The following is a 14691-nucleotide window of genomic DNA, read 5'->3' as shown; positions in this document are numbered from 1 at the left end:
CTTCTTCCAGCTGTCTAGGTACAGCGTCTGATCCTCTGCAATCTTGAAGTAGCATTTATTGCAATTGGAATTGCAATTGTATTAAATTCATATTGAATTGTTTCATTTCTGTAAGTTTTCTACTTTCAGAAGTTTTTTAGCAAACATCAGTTGCTTTTGTTCCTCTTTCCTATCCCATTTAGCTTCTCTATGCCTCTTCCTTTTTACCTTTAACATTTGTTCTTGTTCACTTTGCTTTTGGGCAGGAATGTCTCCTAAAGTGTATTTGGGTTGAGTTTTAGCTTTGGGTCGAGGGGAATTCATGAATCCTACAACTCAATTCTTACCTATTCCTACAACAGGAGACAGAACAGTTCCTTGGGGAGCACCTATGTTTCTAACTGCCTTCTGGGACATTATGTGCCTTTATTATGTGTGATTTAAGTGCCAGTGGTCTATAGTCATTTAGTTTGCTGGGGCATCCCAGCAAACCAAACATGGAACTGGTACTGGAACCAAACATGATGCTTTTCAAAGCAGAGGCTCTCTCTAGGCTGAGGCTCAGGCTGAAAAGATGCATAAGCACTCCACTATACCTCAGGTTTGGAAAACATTTTAATGTAAACTGTATCCTTCCTATATATTCATTATGTTAAATTAACGTACACATGAACTGAAAGCTTTCTTGACAGTTTCTGAATTATTCACCATTATGTTTTGCATGGGGAACTTTTGTATAAATCTGCTGATGCCTTTTAACAATTTTCTTTGTTTCCTTTAAATGTTCTTAGTTAAATCTCTACAACACTTTTCATATTGTCATCAGCAATATATTTTTCTCCATTGGGAATAAGCTGGTGCGTTTTCAAATAAGTTGAAATTGTAAAGCTCTTCCCACATAGTGAGCATTCATATAGCTTCATCCTGTGTGAATAAGCAGGTGCCTTTTCAAAGAACTTGACTGTGTAAAACTCTTTCCACAGTGTGAGCAGCTATAGGGCTTCTCTCCAGTATGAATGCGCTGGTGTATTTCCAAATGATCTGATCTTGTAAAACTCTTTCCACAGTGTGAGCAGTAAAACGGTTTCACTCCAGTGTGAATGCGCTGGTGGTTTTTCAAATGACTTGAATGTGTAAAACTCTTTCCACAGTGTGAGCAGTGAAATGGTTTCACTCCTGTGTGAATGCGCTGATGTGTCTTTAATTGACTTAGTTGTCTAAATCTCCATCCACATTGTGAACAGCTATAGGGCTTCTCTCCAGTGTGAATGCGAAGGTGTTTATTCAAAGAATTTGACTGTGTAAAACTCTTTCCACAGTGTGAGCAGCTATAGGGCTTCTCTCCAGTGTGAATGCGAAGGTGTTCATAGAAAGAACTTGAATATGTAAAACTTTTTCCACAGTGTGAGCAGCTATAGGGCTTCTCTCCAGTGTGAATGCGCTGGTGGTCTTTCAAAAACCTTGATCCTGTAAAACTTTTCCCACACTCTAAGCACTGATATGGCTTCTCTCCAGTGTGAATGCGCTGGTGTTCTTTCAAAAACCTTGATCCTGTAAAACTTTTCCCACACTCTAAGCACTGATATGGCTTCTCTCCAGTGTGAATGCGCTGATGTCTCTTTAAGTTACTTAGAACTTTAAAACTCCATCCACATTGTGAACAGCAATATGGTTTCTCTCCTGTGTGAACACGCATGTGTATTTTAAGTATACTCTGATTTAAAAAACTCTTTCCACACTCTGAGCAGTAGTGAATTCTGTTCTTGTCCATTCTGCACAAATCCCTCTGTGGTGATTGTGTGAAGACAGCCAGACGATAACGTTTCACTCTGTAGCAGAACAGTAGACAAAACATCTTAGATTATTAGGTGCTAAATAAGCATCCAAAACTTATGCTATCAGTGTTCAGGTAAACATATAAAGCTCCCTCAAAAATAGAGCTGCCAACAAGAGTTTCAAGGTTATGTCTATTTATTTGCATGTTTCATGGTTTCTGGCCATTTAACAAGCCAATTTAATTTAACTTTGTTTCTTTAGCTACACTAATGACAAAACCATCCAGTAACTGAATAACTGACTATCTATCTTTAGCATAAAGTCTATTCTTGTAAATACAATATTCTAAAGTAATTTCATACTTGACATTTTTTTTAAGAATATAAAAAACATTTCCTATTTATTTCTTTTTAAATAGTTATTTAATTACTATTAATGTAAATAAAGAAAAAATGTTTATGCATGTTTAGACTATTCTAAGTTTAACCCATCTATTTATTTATCTATTTATTTATTCATTTATTTATTGGAATCAGGCAAATATAGTTTTTAATTGTAGAGACACAATTTAGTGCACAAAAAATTATAGTTAATTTTGAATATTGTATTCATTTAAATCTCCTTAAATACACCTAAGGACAAAGACACAGTCCAACAACAGGCTATTTCACAGCCATTAGCCAATTATTACCACATTATCTTCTGAGTCTGGGGTTTGGCAGGTACACGTCTAGAACCATCTGGTCAATTAAAGATATGCAAAGTGACTGGATAGTTTGTTTTCTTATCAGGGTCTGAAACATAAATCCCTAAGGAATATAAAAACAACTTTTCTTTAAAGTTATGTCTACCTTAACAGTTATTTAAGTTATATTATTGTAAATAAAGAAAAAGTTTAAATGACCATTAAAAAAAGAAATAAATCTTAACAATGATCTTTTTTTTTAAATCAAGGTAATTTCACCACAGTCTTGTGTGTGAATACCTCAACTATGCTGACTGTAAGAAGACTGACAAACTGAACAATGGGGTAACACACACCCTTCTTGTTGGTGATGAACACTCAAAGGTCCTCAAAAGTTCCCGCGAAATGATTGAACACTGAAAGCATAGAAATAAATGTCCTATGAAACAAAATTGTTTTGCTGAAAGTCTGTGCAGTTCGCTTTCTTTAGACAAAATCCAAACCCTTTAGCCCTCTAAGTACAAAAAAACTCAATCAAAAGTGGATATCGGCTCATGACACTGAATGTGAAGCCTTTAACTGGCCATTCAATGTGTCTAGAAACGCATTATAATGGGTTACACTACTTACTTTGTACTTACTGGTTATTATTGTGTTGCATGGTTTCTGGTCATTTTGTGGCTCACCAAGTCAAATCTAACTTTGTTCGTTTAGCAGTACTATGTAAGATATAATTACTTTTTCTAACACAAGAACCATCCAATATTTGAATATACACAAAGTAACCTAATTTCAGGAATGACACAGGGACCTTGGATACAACCTCCAGCACCTTACATGTGCAAAACTAACCATCTACCTTCAACATCAAGACTCACTCACTCACTCATTTTCTACCACTTATCCGAACTACCCCGGGTCACAGGAAGCCTGTGCCTATCTCAGGCGTCATCGGGCATCAAGGCAGGATACACCCTGGACAGAGTGCCAACCCATCGCAGGGCACACACACACTCATTCACTCACACAATCACACACTACGGACAATTTTCCAGAGATGCCAATCAACCTACCATGCATGTCTTTGGATCTGGGGAGGAAACCGGAGGAAACCCTGAGGAACGGGGAGAACATGCAAACTCCACACACACAAGGCGGAGGCAGGAATCGAACCCCCAACCCTGGAGGTGTGAGGCGAACGTGCTAGCATCAAGACTATTCGTTTAAATATAATATTCAAAAGTAATATCATACTTTACATTTCCTAAATATTATAAAAAAAAAAAACAACAATTTCATAGTTCTTCTTAAACAGTTATTTAAATTACATTATTGAAAATAAAGAAAAATGTTATATATATATATTTATTTATGGAATCAGGCAAATGTAGTTTTTAAAATAATTTATTTACTTAAAGAATTAAAACTTACCAAGTAAAAGCAATCTTTTTCTTAAATCCCAGTAATTTCACAGCAGTCTTCTCAGTGAGAACCTCAACTAAAATGTCAGGGGGTCTCCTTTAAGTACACCTGAGGACAAAGACACAGTCCAACAATAGGCCATTTCACAGCCATTAGCCAACAATTACCACATTATCTTCTGAGTCTGGGGTGTGGCAGGTACACGTCTAGAACCATCTGGTCAATTAAAGATGCAAGATAACTGGGTTGACCTTAGTTGAGTGACTTTGAAGCAAAACTGACTGCCTTTGTGACAGCATGACCGTCCTGAATTTGGAAGAGCACCGCCCCAAAAGCCACTTTCTGAAGCATTATCAGACAGTATAAACACTTTTAAGAAATCAGGTGCAGAAGTAAAGGGTGCAGGTTTATTGTTTCATTTGTTGTCTCATCCAAATGAATGAGAAAAAAAAATTTAGTTCTTTTTGTTCCAAATCTTTTCTATACATACAGTATTGTCAAAATTGTCATTGTTATTCAACGTTAAAAACTTCTATCACCCAACATAGTCTATCAGTCCAACTTCCATTTCCAACCCAGTAAAATACTGTAGCTTCTTATGTCTAAATTCACTAATGCTATTTGTGATCATGTCCAAAACTCTAAATTCCCACACTACAAGCAGTGAAATTACATCTCTCCAGAGTAGTATTTCGAGCAAAACTCTTCCCACACAGTACGCAATAATGTGGCTTCTCTCCTATGTGGACGGCCCAAAGTTTTATGAGATTATCTTGCAGTGCAAAACTTTCCCACACTGTGAGCAGCATGGCAATATGGCTTCTCTACTGTGCCAATGCCCTTTTTTCTGAAGCTCCACACACTTGTAAAGCTCCTCTCACATTCTGAGCAGCAATACGGCTTCTCTCCTGTGTGAACTTGCTGGTGGGTTTTAAAAGCACTTTTATACATGGAACTCATCCCACACACTGTGCACTGACGTTTTTTCTCCTGTGTGAATATGGTAGTGTATTTTGAGAGAAACTTTTCCCACACAGCGAGCAGTCGTGAATTCACTTCCAATTTTTGGAATGAATCTGTCTTTGATGGTGTTTAGTAGGGATGAGCGAGTACAGCATTATCTGTATCTGTATCCGTATCTGTTAACCATATGAATTATCTGTATCCGTATCTGCAGGAGAACATTATACAAAACCAACAATCTTAATTTTGAATCCACACAGCAATGGATTACAAACTTTTTTTAGATATTTTAGGCAACAATGTGTCTCAGAAGCAGCTGTTTTTATTTGACCTTTTCATATGTTTTGAATATTGCATGAATATGATGACTACTATCTACAACAGTACTAGTCTAATAAACAAAAGACAACCAAATAAGCAAATAAATAGTCAGTGTGTTTCCTGCTTCAAACATTAAGGATTCAGAATAATTGCTGGTTGGTATTTTGTAAAGTTCTTTTTCAGATCATTTAACATTTAATGTGTCTTATTTATCAGTCATAAATAAATGGTCTATAAATATAATGAAAATGATATAGCTACATGCAGCAATAAAAGAGCCAAGCACCTCAGAGCTACCAGGCAAGTAAATGGACACATTGTTATTGAAACCTGTTATTCAGTAAACTGGCCTAATGGTAAGCACATGCACTAACATTTATGAATTGCATACGCACAAACGCATTGCAGAGATATGGTCACTTTTCCTTTACGACACGATCAAGAGTGAATTTGTGGGCACAGTGTGGTCATATCTGTCAACCTGGAACTATTCTTTAACAGGTCCCAAAGACATGGTCCATTGAGGTAAAACACAAAAGCTCATTGTGCCATAACTCTAGGGGGAGATGGTTAAATTTGATTTTGACAAAAGTGAAGATGAATGAAAGATGTCATAAGTGCAATTACAATAGGTGCCTCAATCACAAAACTGGTTATCACAATCACATTTCTGCCCATTTATAGTCTTGACAGCTGTAATTTAAATTCATTTGCGTTAGACACTATCCAATGGAACGTTAATTTCCTAACCCTATTAACTCTAATTTTTAAAAAGATGTTAAAATGATCTTATATTGTATGATGTTGTGGATTTTTATTATCATAATACTTTTATTATTATAATTATCAATAAGCATTTTTATAATGCTTAAACAGTTTCACTAGGCGTGTCATATCCTCTTTGTATTCTGTGCCATGAAGATTTTGGACCTCCACTGAGATGATCCGCACTCTGTGAGGATCCTGAGGCATCTAGAGATTTACCAGCTCCAGCTGGACTCTGCTATATTAAGAGGAGCTGCCAACTCCATGTGGTCTTTGAGGACAACAACCTCCTCATCAATACAACATTTATCATGTATATTTATAATCACACGTCCAGTGTCACCCATATGAGGTTGAGGTTCACTTTGAGTCTGGTTCCTCTCAAGGTTTCTTCCTTTACCATTGAAAGGAGTTTTTACTCCCCACAGTTACCTGAGTGACCCCAGACTTGCTCATTGTGGATAAATGCAAACACATTTAAATATATCTAATATTAATTTTGAATTTTTGTTTTATATTAATCTTTATATTATTCTTTATAATAACCTTTTGTTCTAGGTTTATGTTCTGTAAAGCTGCTTTGAGACAATGTCAATTGTAAAAGGCGCTATACAAATAAATTAATTTGAATTTTAAATACATTTGTTATATTGATATTTGTTTTATTCACGTTATAGTTATATATATATATATATATATATATATATATATATATATATATATATATATATATATATATATATATACATACATACATATACATACATATATATAAAACAATATTTTTACTACACAGTATACCTATATCACATAAATCTTTGAATGTTTACACCGATTTCAGTATAACTTTTTTCAGTATATACTGAATGTTTATACTTTTCTCAGTATACACACTCAGGCACCTTTTGAGCAACTTGTGTCATTTGCAGAGTGACAATATATGTATTATTTATTATAAATAGAAAAGATGTATTTATTAATTAAAGAAAGAAAGCCTTACCAAGCGCAAAAGAGCAGATATTTCTTTTTCTTCCCCTCTCACTAAAGCTCTTCCCAGCAATAGACCCTCGTGTTTCTATTCGACGCAAAGAATCCGTCCAGTTTCCGTTACACTCCGTTAATACCAAGCTTTTAATTTACACACGTTTTCATTTTAGGGATCCTGTTTGTTGATCAAAAAATATCGTACAACTAAAACCGGAACACAGACTTTTTGTAGTTTGCTCGCGCACTGGTTTGACGAAACTTCCGGTCTTTACTGATTGCCATGCCAACATTCAAACAACCTCAGCAGATATATACGGAAGCTCATTTTACATAATTTACGGAAATAATTTAATCTATAATCTCTCGGTTATAATCGGAGTCTCTAAATTCAATTCAATTTGAATTCGTTTCTGTAGCGTTTTTTTTTTTTTTTTTTTTTTTTTTTACAATTGACATTGTCTCAAAGCATCTTTACAGAACATAAACAAAGAACAAAAGGTTATTATAAAGTTTAATATAATACAAAAATTCAAGATTAATATTAGATATATTTAAATACTAAATATAAATGTTTATATACTCTCCAGTCAGGTCTGAACCTCAGTTAAAACAGGCGGCAGGTTGTAACAAATATAAAAAGAAAATATTCTATTCTGTGCAGTTAGCCAAGTAAATTTACTTGACTGCTAAATAATTAACAGGTCAATAAAATGTGATTGGTGTGTAACCTTGGGAAATAATGAGAGCCAAGTCCATAAGATTCATCACAGCGTTTTCCATAGCTGTCTTGTGAAGCTCCATCGATTTATCACACTGAAGGAAAAATGAGGAGGCAGGAGTGATAGAGATCTCTGTTGGATGTCACTCCCATCTTTAGGTTTTCAGTGAAGATCAGGAGATATCTCATGGTACTTAGTCTCTTTAGACAGTATCTGCTATGACTATGGCTTGACTAAACGATCATGTATGCCTAAAAATAATTTATAGAAGCCTACACAGACAGATAATTAAGCAGTGATGTATATAAATAACTAAATAATTTACTTAATTTTTGTATTATTTAATACAAGTAAAAACATGTTTTTGCTGACAGTATATTTTCTGATATCTTGTGTTTTTATTTAGACGGTTTTAATGTGAAATATGATCATGTTATCCTCACACTTTCTGGCTAAATAATAATAGTAAAAACATTTTTAACTCTTAAAGTAGGCTGCATATTTGTACCAGACATAAAAAAAGTATTTGAACCTGTGTGTTTTGATCTACATTTAAAAACACAGTAAAAGCAAATAAGTACAAATGATATTTATTTTGCTGCAGCAAAAGGCGCTTTCCATACAGTGCAGAATGCCGAGTCTACAGAGTGAAGAGGCAAAGTTTTAGTGATTCAGCTCTCCCTTTTATACCCTAGATGTCTGCGTGTGTTTATGTGACCGCTCAGTTACCTCGGTAAAGTCAGATCTTATCAAGCACATGCACCCACTCTCCCCTAAGTTCCCATCCTTTCAACACATAGAATGTTTATGGCAGGAACATTTATGGCAGGAACATTTGTGGTAGGAATGTCTATGTTAGGGACATTTCCTCCTGTTCTCTCTCTCCCTAGTCTGACACAATTTACCATGAAAGAACATATAAACACTCATGATATTTAAAATTTCCACTACAAACCATTTATTTTTAAATAATTGTAGTACTAAATCTAGAGAAAACAATGTTAGTTTTTGCCCTGCTCTCCACCAGTCTAGATTTTCTAGCTCTCTTTTTAAATTATAAGAATTGTAATTATAATATTAATTTAGTTATTATTGTTAATATTAAAGATAAACTCTCTGAAAGCCAAAACTATTCAGATTTTATTGAAGAAATGTAAGATTGAGTTCAGTAATTAGAAGAAAACATCACTGAGGATAAATCCATAAACATTTAAATACTGCAATGCCATTTAATATATATGAAGATGGTAAGCTTGACCCTTAAATTCAGAAAGTAAAAAAAACTTCAAAGCATGACCAGGCCAAGTTATTAGTGCAGGTGTGAAAATGCACTCCCCCCGTCCTGCTATAAAATAATTTTAAGGAAACAATGACTTCTTTTACATTGTATGATTACATCTGTACATTACATTGAATGTTTGGTTCATTCTGAATAGGATCATACCCCTAATTATAAAAGGGTGTGCTCACTTATGCAACTCAGTTATATGTAAATTTAGTTTCCTTTTTTCCCCCTTTCATAGTTTTTTCACTTTAACAACAGAGCATTTCACATTTCAATAGCACCACTATTACCACCACATCTGAGACTGGGGTGTGAATCTTGAACCATCTGATCAGTTACAGATATACAATGGATTCTGAGACTGGATGAATTATTCCATTATCAAAATATGTAGAGGAAAATATTAGCATCTAATAAAAGCATCTCTGTAAAAGAGTCACACTAAAATTTTGCTTTCTTCCTGTCTTGTATTTTAGGAAAAAGAGCAGGTTCATCAGAGAACAAATTAAAACAAAGCTTTAGAGACAAATTCCACTCCAAGATACACATCTAGTTTAGATTAGATTAGATTAGATTCAACTTTATTGTCATTACACATGTACAAGTACAAGGCAACAAAATGCAATAGAGCTAATAGAGCTAATAGAGCTCAATCCTAACCCAATCCTAAAAGGGTTTAAGTATTGTAAGGTAATACATACTAAACTTGATATATAATCATTAGTAATATAAACTTGATTAAATCATTAGTATAAGAGTGGCAGCAGGACATCATGGATCACCACAAACAAAGGGTCTACGTGACCGCGATTACTATTTAAAGTGACCATTTTGTTGATAACAATTGTAACAATACCAAGACAAGGTGTACGTGACTATGATTAACATTTAAAGACAGCTAGACAACAAGGTGTAGCCCAGCCATTTGGGAGACACTCAGTTCTTACACTCAATACATATTCAAAGCAGAACCTCATTTAAATTAACAAAAGGGAAAACAGTATAAAATGTTTGAGCAGGATTTGCTCTGGGTTCTTATTTACGCCGATGAACCCAAAGTACTTCATGTATTTTGTCACTGCTATGCTGGAATAAACTTCTTGTTCTTCAATACGATCTTCACCCTCATCATTTATTTTCACACACATTTTTTTTTAAATTTCTTACAGACACAATGGTGAACCTTCAACTGAGAAAATGAGGTTATATCTAATGAAACTAAAAATGAGAAACATTAAATGGGACATTATTTAGGATTTGCCAGGAATTTACTTGATCCATCTAATTGTTTGTACACTGTAAAAAATGATTTAGCGTTTAAGTCAGGTGAACAAGTAAAATCATGTCCTGTCAACTTGCAATTTTCTGTGTAATGCGCACCGATTTCAGTATAACTTTTTTCAGTATATACTGAATGTTTATACCTTTTTCAGCATAACTTTTTTCAGTATATACTGAATGTTTATACCTTTTTTCAGTATAACTTTTTTCAGTATATACTGAATGTTTATACTTTTTTCAGCATAACTTTTTTCAGTATATACTGAATGTTTATACCTTTTTTCAGTATAACATTTTTCAGTATATACTGAATGTTTATACTTTTTTCAGTGTAACTTTTTTTCAGTATATACTGAATGTTTATACTTTTCTCAGTATACACACTCAGGCACCTTTTGAGCAACTTGTATCATTTGCAGAGTGACAATATATGTATTATTTATTAATTAAAGAAAGAAAGCCTTACCAAGCGCAAAAGAGCAGATATTTCTTTTTCTTCCCCTCTCACTAAAGCTCTTCTCAGCAATAGACCCTCGTGTTTCTATTCGACGCAAAGAATCCGTCCAGTTTCCGTGTAAGGACTCTGCCCGGACTCTGGCCACGTGCATCTGTTTATGTTTCTCGTCACGTGTCTGCCCCGCCTTCGTCTGCTCCTCCCTGTCATCACACCTGATCCTTATTGTGTCATTGTCTTCTTGTATTTAACTGTGCCGCGTTGCTTCGTGCAGGGCGGCATCTACTGTGATTTGTCCTGTCTAGTCTGCGTCCTGTTTCATGTTTTCAGTTATTAAACCCTATTTTGATTTATGCTATCCTGCGTTTGGGTCCGCTCTGTTTCCCGTCGTTACATTCCGTTACACTCCGTTAATACCAAGTTTTTAATTTACACACGTTTTCATTTTAGGGATCCTGTTTGCTGATCAAAAAATATCGTACAACTAAAACCGGTTCTAACCGGTTCTAACTAAAACCGGTTCTAACAACCTCGACTTGATGGGAAATGGAAACCCATAAATAACAAGTTCATATAACAACAAATCATAGGTTCTATCAATTTTCCTGTGTAATGCGCATGTGCTAGAAAGTCTACGTCTTTCCATCTTCCCAAGTCTACGTCTTTCCAATGGCCATCCGCCATTTTCTGCACTGGAAGTTGCTGATCATGCCAGAAAAGATGAAGGAGCCAGCGATTACAGATGGACTTTATTCACTGCAAATAATGAAATAAGTAAGTACACTTTCTTCAATGTTTATTTAGACTTGTTTCGTTAGCGCTCACCATTCACGTTTTGATTTTATTCAATCACATGCGGCGAACAATTAAGTAAAGTTGGCTGCATTTTGCTGTAATATGCTGGAATAATGTAATCCAAATGCTGTAAATGTAAATGTAAATATTCACAGATTCGAGTTTCCCGAGTCAATAACTCCTGAGCTAAAGGGTGTTACTACACAAATAACACCTCTTTGAGGAAAGCCGATTTTGAGGAAAATTTGGTTGTAGCTGCCTCTCTACATTACTACGATAAAAAAGAGGTGTTATTTGTGTAGTAACACCCTTTTGTTCAGGAGTTATTGACTCGGGAAACTTGAATCTGTGAATATGAGGCCAACTTTACTTAAGTGCGAACTTCATTAATACTGAATACAGTTCACTGAATTGAGACCTGCTGTGCTGAGCATGTTCTAGTTTAAGATTTATGAGCTTAATCCTCGTCTCTGTAAAAAGGTAATGGAGACTAGTTCAATTTAAAATACTATAAGAATAAAATCTGTTAGCCCATTAGAACACTATGGGTGCTTTTCCAAGATAACGATGATATTATTATTATTATTATTATTATTATTATTATTATTATTATTATTATTATTATTATTTAACTTAAGTTATGATTACAAAAAAGTTTATTTAAATGAATTTAATTGTATTTTCATGGGACGATAGAAACAACTTCGTTACTTGAGGAGGTAAAAGAACTGGTGAACCGGTGCCAGCAATATTCAATGTATCACCCAGTCATAGAAATAGTGTTTATACTTTTTTCCTCATCGTATTTGGTAAGTAAGATGTTCAGTGAATATTTCTGTGTTTAACGTGTATGTGTACTTTGATGGAGTTTGACTAGTGTTTTTTTTTTATTTGCAGGATCAGTGCAGTGCAAGTAGAGTGGAAGCACAACTCCATATCAATGCTGTTCTGTTATATGAATATATAATATAATATAATATAAATTTGCCCAGAATATATGGGCAAACTTAAAATCCTAAGATTTTATGACCACTTCTGTCATGTTGAGTAACATGAAAATGTTTTAACATCCTGGGCCAGGGTATATTCTGGCAAACGGTTTCTCTATCGCGGTTTCGCAATCGGCAGAGCAAATGTAGCACACGCCGTTTACCAACTCGCGATGGGTAATTCGCAAAGCACAACATTCCTTCCGTTTACCCAGCGCGAGATCATAGGAAGGAATTAAAAGTACGAGGCTACAGATTTAAGAGGCGGGGCAACATTTACCAAATTTCAAACTTAAAGTTCATGCAAACAGATATTAATAGACAGGTTTCAGTCAAATATTTATGGTTTGTTTAGCAAAATTCAGTGTTATAAACATGAATTTAGGAATCAAAATAATAAAAGATAGGCTACTACACCAAGTTGTCAGAGGAAATGTAACTTAACCAAGTTTTGGAGAAAAAACAGAAAACAATTAACCATTAGTTTTTATTTATTCATTTTATTTAACCTTTATTTAACCAGGTAGAACTCACTGAGATTAAAATTTACAGGAGTGACCTGGCCAAGATGAGAAGCAGTACAAGTAATTCAATAACAGACTTACGCAATACAAACAAAGTTTTTATAAGTTATATAGTTATTACGAGATATATCCTTGAAAGGTTATCCTATGCTTCTCAGTCTTTAATTGTGAATCAATTAAAAACAAACTATTTGAAACATAGTACATATCCAGTTAAGTATAAATAATTCAACAAATAAGACAGTGGCAACAACCCCACCAAAGCATAACCTCCATTTGTAAAAAAAATTATATATTATTTTATGTAAAAAAAAAAAAAAAAAAAAAGTCAATTAATATGGATTTTAACCTAGTTGTTTCCAAACGGATGGTCATCATGCCTCCTGTGGAGTTGCCAGATGGCACAGGGGGCAAGCCACACTTTTGACATTTTATGAACTATGCCTATAGAATTTATTCAATTCAATTCAATTCAAGTTTATTTGTATAGCGCTTTTTACAACAGACATTGTCTCAAAGCAGCTTTACAGAACATATACATAGAACAGAAGGTAAACAGAAGGAAAAATATACAGAATTATTATAATGAAAAAAGAAAAATTCAAGAGTATTATAAGATATGTATAGTTCACAATGTGTATGTATGAATCATTATTGAATGTAATCATCAGAGGAAAAAGACTACCAACCAACATAACTTATCATATCATTGCATAAAGCATTCTTTTGTATTATTTCATCGTTTGTAAGTTTGAAATTGTTTCGTGTCATTCATTTTCTGTGGAAGGGGACACAAACTAGGATGCACATTGCATATTGCCAGGGGGTCTCATGCTGATACAGTTTTAGAACCACCTGATGTCTACCACATTCTGAAATAGTGATGGTGACCACTGATGTGGACATTCAGACTGCAATTAAAATCATCTACAGCTTAATCTTTTTTATTAATGTACATTAGAGATGCTCGAATCATAAACGTCACCCGAATCGGCAGCTTCGATATCATTTAATCCTTTTTCAATGAATGCTGTTTTAAATGAACATTCATTTATTAAAAAAAAAAGTGAATTATCATATCTCTCATATCCGCCTCCGACGTACCCGTGATTTATTAAAATGCACGTTATTTCCTATTATGCTACCCATCCCGTGAGTTACCCGCAGCGCACGCGATAGGCTTTGATCTTTTGAATTTTGCATTATTGTCAAATCTGTAATTGTTTTGTGCAACAAAATATGTATAGATAGATATTGTGCAATGATGATAATATTGTTTTTATTAATAAATTAACACAAAAAGGTTGCAAGGTGCAATTTCATAACGAACTTTGCAAAGGACACTTTGCACACTACCAAGGCTGAAGTATACAAACTTAACCAGTAGGCGTTGTTTTATTAATTAGGCTACATTTCGTTTTTTAGTAAATAAATACAGAAATATGCAGTATTACAAACCGTAGGTAGGCCTACACATTCTGTACAGTGGTGCAGAATTTCTGCTCATTTCATTGGTAGGCCAAAACTTTTATACAGTACTTAAAACATTTTAAAATTTCTTTTATACAGTACATTTTAAAACTTCTGTAAATGGGAAAATTGGGAAAAATACATTTGCAAACATAATTATTGTAAATGTGTCTGTCAATACCATTATTTGATAAATAATCCGGTACATGGGCTGGATGGTAATAATAAACAAACATATTATTTCAGTGAAATGCTTTATCGAAGTATTTACATGAA

The 14691-nt window shown here is 34.3% G+C and overlaps 1 pseudogene; it reads right to left on the bottom strand.

The window, feature by feature from the left end:
• LOC132847659 (zinc finger protein 850-like) overlaps window positions 1-7139 on the bottom strand; it is a 182406-nt pseudogene extending 175267 nt beyond the window's left edge.
• Between the last annotated feature and the right edge of the window lie 7552 nt (window positions 7140-14691).

The sequence above is a fragment of the Tachysurus vachellii genome, chromosome 6 (assembly GCF_030014155.1).
Source record: "Tachysurus vachellii isolate PV-2020 chromosome 6, HZAU_Pvac_v1, whole genome shotgun sequence".
Taxonomy (NCBI): domain Eukaryota; kingdom Metazoa; phylum Chordata; class Actinopteri; order Siluriformes; family Bagridae; genus Tachysurus; species Tachysurus vachellii.
This window is presented reverse-complemented; position numbering and strand designations above follow the sequence as displayed.